Here is a 14,772-nt window from a genome sequence, read left to right as displayed (position 1 = left end):
GCTGTGGATGGATCTGGGGAAATGGGCAGCTTCATTCTCTCCGGGGCAGCACTGCAGTTTGCTCTTATGCAAACACTTTGCTGGAAGTGAAAATTCTCCATGTTTGGAGTTCTGATGGTACATTCAGGGAGGATGTGACAGGCTTTGGCGGAGGTCAAATGGAAGAGCTTTACTGTCTTGTCTAACCTTGCCTCCCCTTCCTAGCATTGCCCAATGCACTTGGGCTTCTGCAAACATCAGGAGCTGTTGATGCTACCACATCCATTTGCCAAGTTGGGGAAATGATAGCTTTCATCTGTCTCTTACTTCATCACTCTGGGACACATGCACCATCGATCACTTTCTCTTTCATGAACTTCTCTTTTTTGCCTTCCTTATTAAAGGTAGTGAGTGGTCCCACACTGGTTCTTTCCCACTCTAAGTGTTTACCCTGGGTCATCTCAAGCACTGAGCTATAACTACCCTGTATACTCACAAGTCTGTATCCAGTCCTCATGGTTCTCGGTTCAGTGCTCACAGTTCTGGTTGCCTAGTGACACTGTGACCCAAATGCTTTCAGACATTCAAACTTAACCCTTTAAGATCGGATATGTGCCTCTATCTTTATTTCTCTTCATTCGTGTAGAAAACATCCAACGAGTCTTCTAATCTAAGATGCTGGAGTCTCCTTTCTCTCTCCAGTGGCTTTTACCCACTGTCTGGCTGCAACCCCCCCACCCCTGCATATCACCATCCGGATCGCAGTCTGACCTCATGCCATATGATGGCTCCTTCCCTATGGCTTCCCTACAGAGTTTATGCTTCAGGCCCACTGGACCTCCCTCTGGCCCCTGAAAATGTCACGTTATACAAGGACACATAAGTAACTTCATTCTTCTGCCTAAACTAACCTTTGCTCCTTGGCTCAACTGATGAAGATTTACTTATCCTTCCGATCTCGGCCACTTGTGCCTTCTTCCTGAAGTCTTCCCAGACTTGCACTTTAGGAGGAGTTAAATACTCCCATAGTTCTGGTTCTGCTTGGAAGAGATAGCATACCATCCCAGTTCACATTACATTGTACTTTCTGTGCTCCTGTTGTGTCTTTATTTTACATAGTTTCATGAAAACAGGGATCAAATTAAAGTGAGAAACTTTCCAAAAATAGAAAGGAAAAAGGAAAAAAAAAACAGGTAAAGTGATGAAAGTGTATGAAAGAAATGAAGACAAAGAGCAGGCATCTAATGTAAGGATTCGGGGTACCCCACGACCAAAAATCAAAATAACTGGAACAAAAAGGAACAGCATAATTAAAGAAAATTTTGTGGAGCTAAAGCATGTTTGCTTATGAAAATACCCCAACACATGCTTGGCAAAATTAATTTAAAAAAAGCATTTGCATGTTATTTAGGTAAAAATATAAGATGGTATGAAGAAACAACAAAAAAAATCGGTCTGGTTTTTAACTTCTCTGCCATGTTTACAATTTTTGAAGGGGAAGTTTTGTGATATAAACCTTTCATTCACAGCCAGTGGATCTTTCATATGTGAAAGCAATAGAAACATTGCCAGACATGCAAGGTTTGAAAATAAATTGTTTATGAACATTTTCAGAAGTTTCCTTAAGATGTATTTTAATTCAGCTGTAAGTGAAAATGAGTGCTCAAAACTGGGTGGGGGGGTCATATTATAAGAGGTCTGGCAGATCAACCTAGGAGACTATCACCAGCCATAACATACTGTCATCTCGGGAGCTGTCATGCTAGTTTGTGTGCATCAGCTTCACAAATGACTGAACTGACCCAAAAGAGAGTCTACAGCATGCTAATGCCTTTTACTGTTGTACATGACTAAAGATTAAACTAAAGCACTTTTGTTGCATGTTCTTTTTCTTGTTATGGAAATGAACTGGTGATTTGACGTGTTTACCACTGGTGTGACAGGAACCTCTCTCAGACAGAATTTATCTTTGGATTTATAGTCCTATTAAATAATATTACTTTATTTTTTAATCCTGTGACAGAGCCCATTTTACTCCCCAAATCTACATTATTGTCTTTTTAGTCACACAGCCAGACTATGGTTTCCAGATTCCCTGGCATCAGGTACAGCCATGTGACTGGGTTTCAGCAGCTGAATAAGAGAAGAGGTGATTTAGAACAGTTCCAAGTCTGGTCCATATAAAACACGCACTCTTGGCTTTCTCTGCTCACTCACTGGCTGAGTGAGGAAAAATCCAAGAGTATAGAAGAAGACAGACCCTCAAGATGTAAGGAAACTGTCCCTGAATATATGTGCTTGGGTCTCTCATTAAACTGTTTTTGAGTTAAGCCAATACCTGCAAATCAAACAGGGGTAAGATAGCAAACTGTCATTATGGTTGTGGTTTTTTTTTTTTTTTTCACAATTTTTTTCTTTCCAGTTGTTATTTATATTCCTATTATTAGTGTAATTTAAGTGAAAAAAAAATAGTTGGGTCCTCCATAGGATAATAAGTAAGATTGGCCTTATAGTGTTTTTTCTTTTTAATTTTTATTTCTTTTTTTAATTTCTTTTCAGTGTTTCAGAATTCATTGTTTCTGCACCAGGCCTTATAGTGTTTTAAATGTCCCACACTTGAGCTACTGGACATGGATATTCTCCATTCTTCAGAGCTCTTATTATAGAGCTCAGCCCGTGAGAGTTAAGTCATTGACATTCACATCTCACAGTTGTCCATAGGGAAGATTTATATTTTTCTGGAGCTCGGTATTGAAACGGTAGATCCCAATCTTCCAAAAGAGACCAAGCCTTATTTCACACACGTAACATCAAACGTTGAGTGCTTTCTGTGGGGAAACACAGTGCTGGTTGGAGGTACGGTAGGAAACAAAAGTAAGTTTGTTCTGTCAGGATGCTTATGTACAACTAGCGGGGAGGCAGACGAGGAACGAATACAACATACCCACATAACATAATCTCAGGGAGTAATAATTTCTGTGGGGGAAAAAAAAAAGCAGAGTTAAGAAGGACTCATTTTGTGAGGGAAGGGGATTGTTTTAGGCAAAAGTTGTCTGAGCAGAGACTGAGGAGTGTAAAGGAGTCTGTCCTGTGAATTCTGGTGGAAGAATGGCCTGGGGGAAAGGGAGCAGCCATGTACAGTTCTTGAGGCAGAAAGGAGCTTGGAATGTTCAAAGAGTTGAATGAGTTCCAGCATCAATTATAAACACAATGGGAGAAGATGGTTATCAGAGAGACAGTGACTCATGGGCCCCAGCAATGAGTTTGGACTTTATACTACATGACAGTTTCTTTACACATAGAGCTTTATTTCATTGTCACAACAAACCTGAAAGGTGTTAGTGTTTTTGTAGTTTCAAATGGGGAGAAATAGGCTGGGGGTATTTAAGGAACATACCCTGAAGGACTAAATATAAGAGAGTCAGAATCCAGATGAGATCCGCAATCTGGTTGCATCCAAATCGTGTTATTCAAGGAACCACCGGGGAAATTCTATTTCCAGAATTTTGTCAGGCCCTTTACTGTGCCTAAATGTATGTTATGTGTAATGTGTTCAACATTGCAACCACTTATGTGTTCCTTAAACAGTCCCTGGTATTCTAGAGCATTCCCTCCTCCCCAAAGAAAATTAGAAGTTCCTCCTCCACACACAAGGTGGGGGAAATCTGTTGTAAATCATTGATACCCAATTTCTTTGTTTTGATCACTGAGAGTATTCTTGGGTTTTGAGAGTTCTCTATAAAAACGTGTAAATTTTACATTTTTGTTTGAATGCTATTTTTTTTTTCTCCATATCCCAGATTGTCTGATCTCCTTGTGAATTCACTGCCTATGTATTTAAGTTTAGGATTTTTAAGGCACTCAAGCCAAGCTGAGCTCCTTTATTGTTGAGCTAACAGAGGTAGGGGAATGAAGGTAACCAGCACTCAAATGATGGTTACTAGCAAACAAAGCCTAAACGATATGAAGGTGACCTGTGGGAAGAGACATTTTCAGTACTTCAAGCTGGAAGAGTTGGGTGGGGTGAGAACAGAGCCATGCCAGGATACTCACAGCCTTCTAGTTATGCTTACTAGAAGGTGACCTGTCCCATGGAATTTAATTTTAGAAAGCAGCACTATTTGGAAGATTAAATAAACTATTCATTTGAATTGTACAGGTCCTAAAGTTTTACTGATATCAGTTTGTTCTGATTTTATAGCTGTGTAGTACTGTAGCACTAGTAATTTATATCTGCATCATGTTTGTATGTATTAAGGAAGCACTTCATAAAAATAATTTAAATCCACGTTGGACTCTGCAGAAATGTTTTCCTCTGAAAGAGATTCACATATTTCCAAAATTTAAGAAACATTGATTTAAAATATCCATCACGTGGAGAGGAGAGAAATACTGATTTTCTTTAGTAGCTTTGTTTGCATCAGGACTATACCACCAACATTTATACAATTAAAGTACCTTAATCAAGATGACTTCTGATTGAACTATGAGGCTGTCCATTGCAGTGCTCTTTAGGATGCTAACTATTAGAGACAATTTAAACTTTTATCATTACAGAACTAATTAAATGGATGAGAAGCACTATACAATTGAATATGTTTTACACTTTGAAATGATATTGTAGATACATTTTTTTTTTATATTTTAAGATTTTTTTTAAAGATTTTATTTATTTATTTGACAGAGAGAGATCACAAGTAGGCAGAGAGGCAGGCAGAGAGAGAGAGAGGAGGAAACAGGCTCCCTGCTGAGCAAAAAGCCCGATGCGGGACTCGATCCCAGGACCCTGAGATCATGACCTGAGCCGAAGGCAGCGGCTTTACCCACTGAGCCACCCAGGCGCCCTGTAGATACATTTTTATTGGCTTGGAGAAAGCTTCACCACATCTTAAGAAAAAAGACCAAATAACAAAAATGTATATATGATTTCATCCTGTTTTTGTAAAAATATGTGTTTGTGTGTGTGATGCATCCATGAAATATGAAAAGACCTGAAAAAAACATACACTGCGGGGTTTGTGATCCTCTCTGGTCTACGGGTTTATGAAATTCAGTCTTTTCCTCTTTTGATGTACCTGCATTTTCTAATTTTCCCATTAGGAAACTGCTTTTGCAATGAAAAATAACTTAAATTTAAACATGTACTTTTAATGTTCTAAAAAATTATTTAAAATAACCATATCATTTTGGAAGGAGGCACCCAAGAGAACTTTCATTGATGACATATGAAACATTAAAGACTGGGTGAGGCAAAAGATGGTTCACAGATCTTGATAATTCTTGGAGAAATATGAAATAATACCAGAAGTATTCATTGGAAGTAACAGGATGGGGCATCACAGAACCACACCTGGGAATAACTTACTTAAACACTTTAAAATGTGAATCATTTCTTACAGTTCTGGGATATAATTCTACTCTTTTATCTTCCCTAAATGAAAATAACAGGAACTAGTAGAGTCAGGTTGCAATTTTCTACTAAGAAGCTAAAGACATTTTTTTGGAAGGGGGAAATTTTGATAGTTCTTTCCTGATAAACTGTGGTTATTAAAAAAACTTAATCATTTATCTATTGAATCATTCTGAGAAATAAAATGGCAAGCATAAATCTAAGAAGTCTTACTTAAAATGACGATCCATTTTCCCTAATTATTCCTATACAAACTTCATGAAGTACAGAAAATTTCAAAATATAAACCAAAACATTTATATTTTTACCAACCAGGAAAATTACTATTGATATTTAATATATATGCTGTTGCTCATTTCCATTTTTACATACATTTTAAAAATATTTGGATCTAACAAACATGCTGCTTTAAATAAAACTAATTTTTCATTTAAAAGATGCCCAGAACATTTTTCTGTATCAGCAAACTCTTGAGAAAACAAAAATCTTATTTCCTAGTAATCTTTTATTAAATAATTTCCAGCCTGTTGTATGGTATTTTAAAGTTTTACTCTTACAAACAGTACTGAGAGGGTTTTGTCTGTACATGAGACTTCGAACAGCTCATTAACTATTTTAACACAAATTCCAGAATTAGAGTTATAGGGTCAATATGTAGACGGTTTAAAGGTATTTCCACATATTAACCACTTTCATTTTCCTCGTGGAAGACTATGTCTGCTAATACACCCATCCTTATTGAACACATCACAATTTTCCCTGCCCATGCTAAGTATGTTGAAGGAAAAAACCCTGGAGATTGTACTTTAATCTCTCAGTACCTCTAGGCTTCATATTCAGACCTGGAGAGGAAATCGAAGAACTATAATAATTTTAAGTTCTTACAGAGTTTCATCACTGCTCAGAAAGAATGATTGAAATACTATGGAGGAAAAGTCTTCCCACCTCAGTTTTGCAGATGGCAGAAATCAAGTTTGACAGTTACCAGAGCTGACAACTCCTTCATGATACAATTTCTGAAGCAAATGGAATGCAGGGCAGGGACCTCCAATCCCTTTGCATTTGACAGAGTCATTTTCCGGAGTACAATAACCATCTCAGGATATGCTCTTGAACTAAGTTAGAAATAAAGACCCCAAGGCCTGGAAACCATTTAATTGCTATTCAAGCATATCTGGACGTGCTTGGAGACCCTCACAGGGAGGAAATTTCCCTGATGTACAAGATGAGGGAATTGCTACTAACAGAAGGTGGGAGAGAGACCATTTTTAAAGATAAGAAGTGCCTTGGGATGCTGGAATTAAAACATTCAACATGTTAGGTCAACCTTTGTATTAAATTATATGTATTTATAATTTCCTTTTCAGAAGCAAAAATAGTTTTATACGTGTTTGTTTCTTTATTTTTAATGTGGAATAAGAGAAAAAGTGCTTGATTCTCTGACCCTTGTCCTGTCCCCTCCTCCGGCAGGGGGGTTCTACTGTGTAGATATTACATGTTCACACCAAACGATGCTTTCTATATCACGTCCACACCAAAAAGATTGGATTTCAGCCTTGCTAGCCCATGTCTCTGCCACCGGATTTGGTGGGGAGTGGGAATGTATGTGTACCTTACTCTGCAATTGTACGTAAAGCCCTCAAGTGTTTTGACTGCTTGATGCTTTGTTCCTCCTTGTAATGTGCTCCCCAGAGACCTGGAGTTCCATGGGATCGGGGCATGTCTGTCTTGGTCACTGTTGTATCTGCTACATAGAAATACTGTTGAGCTGGCGGTGTGTAAGAGGGCCTGTTTCCCATAATCTTACCATCACAGCAAATTCATTTTGGTTTTTAACCTTTGCCAATTTGATAGCCAAAAATGAAACTCATTGTGTGATGCTGGTAAAGTTGAACATAAACTCATATGTTTATTTTTCTTTTGTAATTTGCCTCTTTGTGTCCTTTGCCTATTTTTTCAATTAAGTACTCCTCTTTTTCCTGTTGATGTAAAAGAACTTTTCTTTCAATGAATTAAGGATAGTAACCCTTTGTCTACCATATATTTTGCAAATGTCATCCTCGGTATATTATTTAGAATGCTTTAGGTATAGAGAATTGTAACTCTTTTTTGAAATATATTGTTTTCCTTTATGGTTTTGCTTTATGCTTAGGAAGCACTTCTCTACTGCATGTGAGTTCTTTCCTTTTTTGCTTTTGTGGCTTAATTTTTAAAATGAATCCCACCCTCTACATTCAACAAAGAGTTGTCTAAGAACTTGATTTTTTTGCCTTCAAATAATTTCACTTGTGTAGTTGAATTTTTATATTTTCAAGCTTGCTAACCTTCAAATTCATAATGACAAGCAGTCCATACTGTAATGTCTTTTTATTAGCCCCCAATGCTAAAAGGAATAACTCTAATAAATATTTCCAAGTCCCCACATGACTTCCTCCATGCAAGGAGTCACTTCAAAGAAGCCTTGAAAAATAATTCTGATTTGTCCTTTAGTTTTTCTTAAAGGGTATAAGGCAGGGGTTTACTCTGAACAGCATGACAGAAGCTTCCTAGAAATAGTCTCTTGCTATTTTTCCCTTTCACTATAATTTTTGCGTTTCGTTATAATTTCTACTCATAATGGCAGCTAAAAGTACCTAACATGATTATTCTTATTCAGATAGTCCCTCCACTTACTATTTCATATTTGTCCTATCCCTGCTCCTCTGAGTCTAGGTGCCAGAAAATAAAATTTCCATTCTGCTTCCCACTGACTATCTGGAGAATCAACCTGTCATCCAGATTGTGTGTGACAAAAGTAGAAAAGATGACATAGTTATCCAGAATCCTCTCCATTTAAAAAATGAATGCAGAATTCCAGTTTCTGGTTTTGCATTGAAAAATCTTGGAAGTCACCACACCATCATATTAGTAAGTAAAAAGCTGAACAGACTGAAAGTTGACAACTCTTCATGGGTTTATAAGAGAGGGGGACACAAGGCAAACCATTGTGCTCAAGGTTGGAAAGATGGGCAAATACAGGGAGTGTTGGCTTCTGAATGCAGAAACTCATAAGCAGAAACCATCTTAGGAACCCAAACCCCGGATGGTTGTTGACTAATTGCTGGAGGCTTGGTGTGGACAACTTTGAGAGTTAAAAAATGCAGGGGCATCCGGTCATAGAGGCACCGCAATATTATAAGGGTTTTCTCCAGGAACTTCACCAGATTCCCACAATAAATACAAAAGAAAAATCTCCCAGTACATCCAGCAGGTGGAAGGGAAAAAAACATTTTGAAATATACCTGAACACTCTATTCTTCTTAAGAAGGCCAGCCCTCAACAGGAACTAGTTAACCAGAGCCTAACCTGCTGGAGTACTATCAGAGCCTAACTGACCCAGGGAAGAGAAGTAACTAAGTCTAGCCATCCTGTGCCACCAAAGAGGTAAGAAAAAAATTGAGAAATGCTTGCAAAGATCACAGTCCAGATGTAGGGACACACACTAGAAGACTGAGACCTATCATAGGACAGGAACACCTTCCCTCTCACCTCCACACGAAGTTACTAACGCCTGTTTACAGCAGTTCCTCTGTCCAGTACATGATGTCTTGCTATCAAAAGACAGGAACATCATTTGAAGAGGGAGAGCAAGCACCAGAACCATGTATGGCAGGAATGTTGGAATTATCAGATGCGGTATTTAAGACCAACTACGATCAATATGCTAGCGGCTGTACTGGACAAAGGAGACAGCAGGAAAGAACAGATGGGTAATGTAAGTTGAGAGATTAAGTGAAGGGAGGAAGCTGAACAGGAGGAAATCCAAAGATACCGACTCAGTAATAATTCTCAGTCTATCACAAAGTAAAAGCTACTGTTCTTATACAGTAGGTAATGTAATTTAATGCCACCTATGGTGAAAAATGGTAATACACATAAACTCTGCCTCCTAAATAATTAGATAAAGTTTCTTAAATTCTGATTCTCTTTCAATTACCCTTTTCCTAAAGGAAGATTTTGGCAATACATTTCTTGGCCTGATTTTGTTGTATTCAAAGGCAAATTTGCTGATGGCCAAACCCCTAGCTGGCTTACCTAGCACCTTTGATCTAAATCAAAATCGGTGCCCTTCTTCCAGGTGGATGCAAGGTGAAGTCCTTGAGTGCAGGCCAGATTTCAGCCTCTCGGTGAGGCCCTTTTACGCAGGGCTAAACCTACACAATGATCCAGAGTGGCAGGGGTCTTGATGCCTTCTACTTCTATGTAGAACGTGATACTGGATGTACTGGGAGATTTTTCTTTTGTATTTATTGTGGGAATCTGGTGAAGTTCCAGCATCTTCTTCCAGGAAGATGAATAAACTCCATATTTATTGAAGTGAAGGGAGGAAGTTGAAAAGGAGCCATTTCTGTACCTCTATCCTAATAGCCTTTCCCATGGGCCTCACTTTTGGTCTTCTCCATATTCTGCTCACTGTTGTCTTCATGGCTGTCTGTGCGTCCTTCTAGGCAACTCACAATTCTTTGAACATTGGCTACCAGTTATGACAGAGCTACAGGTTAGTAATGCCTCATTAGCTCTCTTCCCTATTCATCAGTAAAGATGAACTTATCCCCATTCGAGTAGAAAGGACCATTTCAAACTTTCAGTAATACTAGAAAATAGGCTATAGAAGAAACTGTATGTTCTCAAGGAGTTTATATATATAATCACTGAGATTATCAGTCATTTTCTGTGCTTTTCTCACTCTCATTCTCAGGTTCGTCAACACTTTGAGAGGGTTTGCATCAGTTTCATTTAAGGATTGGTATTGTGTTTAAATAGTCACACAGAAACCAATATCAGAGAATAATTTATTAGTAGGAATATTGGACTAGGTATCCAAAGACATTAGCTCTGATTCTGGCTGAGTCTCTAATGAATCTTGAGGAAGACTTTCGACTTCTCTGTTTCAGTTGCTCCATATATGCAAGGAGGAAGAGAACCTACTCCAGAGGCTTGTCCTGAGAATGTTCAATGTGAAAGTACATTTGCAAACCATAAAGCCCTCCTTAAATGCATGGTTTTCTTATTAAGAGGCCCTCCTACCTCCCTACCTGAGGGAACCTTTAACAGAACCTCCCCTCCCCCACCCATCACGGGCACTTCTGCTGCTCTGTTTAGAGAAACACATTTTATGGCGGCACAGATACAGACATGGATCACGGGGTCACTGCTGTGTTTCCATTACAAACACAGGCTTCAGGCTTCAGCCCTTTCCACATGCTGAACTTCATCGGGGTCCCATGTGTTGAGAGCCTTCTGGAAGAGACCCAACAATTACAGAGGAGTGCGCTCTACAGACTTGGCCTGAATGTAATTTCAGCCTGAACTTTCTGGGGATTGTTATGGGGTCCCATCCTGCAGTCTTTCAACATGAGAAACTCTCCTGGGCATGGAAGGTTTGGAAAATCTTCAGGATTGAGGAGTACCGCCTCTAGGATTGAACATCAGGGAGGACCCTGTAACCAGAATGGACCTTAAATCTTGCTTCATGAACTTGGTGCTTTTTCTGTGTCTGTGTGGCCTTCTCCTTGAAATAAATAAGCAAAGGATATAGCTTTAAGTACAGTGGTTTTCACACTCCTAGACCTGAGTTTTTCCTCTGCCTTCCCAGGTTGATGTAGTAAAAGAAATAGATCCAAATGGATTTTACAGAGATAGTCAAAAAGCCATGCCAACTTGGCTTCTTTTGTACAGTAAGTACAGTATAAGGAAACTGCCAGAAAGAGAGGTACCCAAGTCAATTATTGATTGCTCTAGCTCCTCCTTGGGGTCAGCCAACCACAGTTGCATGTGTTCCAGCACCCAGAATGTGACCATGGAGAATTAGGGGCATGGTACCCAATATTCTGTCAAAGCAGGGATGTCAGCCCTACTGTAGAATATATGATGGAATTGGGCTCTAATGTACAAGTCAGGTTTCCATGAACCTATCTCTTTTGTCACATTGTTGTCCAGTATCTTTTCGTGGTGATATTATAGCATAGACTCATTGACTGAGGGAAAGACTGGAAATGAAAATGAAGTCAGCGACATTCATGTATTACCTTGTGGCGGCTCTTGGTGCTGTCATGACACTGATAGTCAGGATGGAGAGGCCAACACCGGGGACCCCGGTTCATCCTCTGCCTTATGCTTCTGTCCATCCATCCTTCAGGGTGTCTACTGTTCCTCATAAAGTGTCTCTGCATATTCTAGGCACTCTTTATTTCCCCTTTTTAATAAAATCAGGTTCTCCTTTTTTTTTTTTCTTTAAGATTCTATTTATTTATCTGTCAGAGAGAGTGAGCACAGGCAGAAGCAGAGGGAGAAGCAGGCTCCCTGTTGAACAAGGAGCCCAATGTGGGACTTGATCCCCGGACGCTGGGATCATGACCTGAGCTGAAGGCAGCCGCCCAACCAACTGAGCCACCCAGGTATCCCTCAGATTCTCCTTTTAAAAAAGCAGTAAACCAATAATTTCCATGGAAAAAGGAAACAATTACATTAAAACATAAATCTTCAAAAAAGTACATGACACCTGAATTAGGGAGTTTATCAGGAGACCCTCTATTCAGGCAGGAGTAAATAGGTAACTCAATTCCATAGGCCAAAGGTTGGTAAAATTTCAGTACGGACCAGGGCAAGATAGTAACTATTTTTGGCTTTGCAGACCATAATGGGTCTCTGCAGCAAATGCTTACCTCTCCATTGTAGCACCAAAGCAACATAAATAATGCTTAAACAAATGGCTGTGGCTCTGTCCCAAGAAAACTTTATTTACAGAAATAGACAGAGGGCCAGATTTGGCCCACAAGCTGTAGTATACTGACTCCTATTATAAATAACTCTGCACATTAATACATGTGTGAAACATAGAAATTTCAGCAGACAATCATTAGTGGCTATCATACGTTGCAGTAGATATAGAAATAAATTAAGACCCAGTTCTGTGCATATATATTATCTTTTCCTTGCTTCTGGCAGGGTGAGGTTGGGTCATCTCTATGACAGCATGTCTTTGCAGTGTGCTAGCTGTTCATCACTGCCCATCTCCTGTGCCTGTGTCCCATACTACATTTACCCTCTGCCCTTTGAATGCAGAAAATGGTGGTTTCATCCCTGAAAAAAAGATAACAGATTTATATCTAGCTACAGCTCACACTGTGTTCCCACATGCCTTGTCTTTAATCTTCAGTGCAGTTCAGTGAAGTAAGCGCCATTTTTCTTACTTTACCAACGAGACACTATAGACTCAGAGAAGTTCAATTCTGTCCCCCATGAATTCTACCCTGGTTGGTACTGGAGCTAGGGTCCAACCCAGACCACAAGAACATTACCACAAAACGTCCAACATGGGGCGCCTGGGTGGCTCAGTGGGTTAAAGCCTCTGCCTTCAGCTCAGGTCATGATCCCAGGGTCCAGGGATCGAGCTCTGCATTGGGCTCTCTGCTCAGCAGGGAGCCTGCTTCCTCCTCTGTCTCTCTCTGCCTGCCTCTCTGCCTACTTGTGATCTCTGTCTGTCAAATAAATAAATAAAATCTTAAAAAAAAAAAAAAGTCCAACATGACAGAGTTTCTTGAGCATAAATAGTTTATTTTGAATAAGAGGAAAAAAAGACAGGAAACATCTTTAATCCAAAAATGGGAGCTGAGAAGAAGACAACTGGGTGTCCAAGACCATTTTTAGGGTGGGTTTTTGTTTTCTTTTGTTTTGCTTTGCTTTGTTTTAGCATTAACATTGTGGCTATTTGCTGGAATAGGACATGCATTCTTCATTCTTTTTTCATTACACGAGAGTTGTTGCAATCATTATGCAAAACCAATAAAGGGAAAACTTTAAAAAAAAAAAAAAAGTCATTTGGCAGGCAATGCCCGGTTTAGGAACAGCACAGGTCTCACGGGGGAACAATATGCATTTTGTAAAATTTCTTAAGAGACAATTTATGGTTTTGAGAAAACAAAACAGGAAATTGAATTAAAAGGAGAAACATATTTAAATCATGCTCTAGTGATGACATAACTAACCGAAGCCCAGCAATCACAACCTAGAGTCAGGGATTGTTAGCTGCAAGACTCTTCTGGCATTGGCTGGTTGGGTCCTTAGGTGAAGAGAGAGGTTCTATGGTTTAATTGGTCCTGCATCACAACTTTTGAATGGATGAAAGCCCATTTCTTAAATTAGAAATATGGCCCTAACTATAAGGCTTCTGTCATTTCTTTACTGAAGACAATGAACTATGACCTTCCTCCTTACATCATCAGTTTTGATGCCTACCTCGGGATTGGCAGAGTTTTACCCTGGAGTGACTTTGGGGTATATCAAGTAAATGTTCTCTTTTCCTTTAACCCCAAATGTTCAGTACCTCTTGGGAAGTTAGGGATTAAAAACAAACAAACAAAAAACATCCATCTCAAGGAAGCAGAGTTTCTAACAGAAAGAAAGGATATCAGGAATTATTTGCAACCATCAGTATTAAATACACACACACACACACACACACACACACACACACACACACACTTTCTTTTTTTCTAGTAAAGAAAGTTGTTTCCTAATTCAAACCCGTATGTTACATCTACAACCTTCTATTAATTTCTATTTGGGTGTTTTGTTTTGGCCACAAGTTGTGTTTTTTTTTTTTTTTTCATTAAACATACAAATGATTTGCTATAATATCCCAGGGCAAACTGGAGAATGTGGCAGCCTGTTTGGGGGGTGACGCGCAGGCCGGTGGTATTGGCACAGAGTGCCCGGGTGCACAGTGCAGCTTGTCACTCGTGTCCATCTTGCAGGCACCGCTTCTTCCTCCACATCACGACTGGAGTGTCTCGAAGATGATGGGGGCAGAGAGTCCTCTAAGTTCTTAGGAAATGTCACTCTGCTTCTCCTGCTCAATGGTCTCTTTGGTCGGCCGGGTGTTCTCCTGCATCTCTATTTTCTTAGGCTTGGCCTTTATCGAAGCTGGCGATTTCCCCCATGTCCGGCTTGTCTGCCATTTTCTTAAAGTGATCCGTGGAGTTCCGCTCCGAACCCAGCGCCTGGTGCTCCCACTCACGTTGGTGCAGCAAGAAACCTCTACTTGCTTTTCCAAGATCTCTGATGAGCAGAGGGTAAAGGGGAGAAACTGTGGACACTTACATAAGTTTAAATTATGAGTCTTTATTCAACTGTTTCTGTCCTTTTTCTTTATTATTTATAAAATAATACTGTCATATAGGAAGATACAGGCTTTTACACTTTGTGTCTTATTTTCTCTATTCTATAATTTAATTAATTATATGAGATAGATTACAGTGTAGCCTCTATTTTATAGGGAAGATATTATACTATATTATTATTATTGTTGGTATTTTTTTTTTTTTTTTGCATAGCTAAGTTCT

The 14,772-nt window shown here is 39.3% G+C and overlaps 1 pseudogene; it reads right to left on the bottom strand.

Moving 5' to 3' along the window:
* Positions 1–13,982: 13,982 nt before the first annotated feature.
* On the bottom strand, positions 13,983–14,475 carry LOC116576407 (annotated as a pseudogene).
* Positions 14,476–14,772: the final 297 nt, after the last annotated feature.

This window comes from Mustela erminea, chromosome 17 (assembly GCF_009829155.1).
Source record: "Mustela erminea isolate mMusErm1 chromosome 17, mMusErm1.Pri, whole genome shotgun sequence".
Taxonomy (NCBI): domain Eukaryota; kingdom Metazoa; phylum Chordata; class Mammalia; order Carnivora; family Mustelidae; genus Mustela; species Mustela erminea.
The sequence above is the reverse complement of the archived record's forward strand: the minus strand, read 5'-3'. Positions and strand labels throughout refer to the sequence as shown.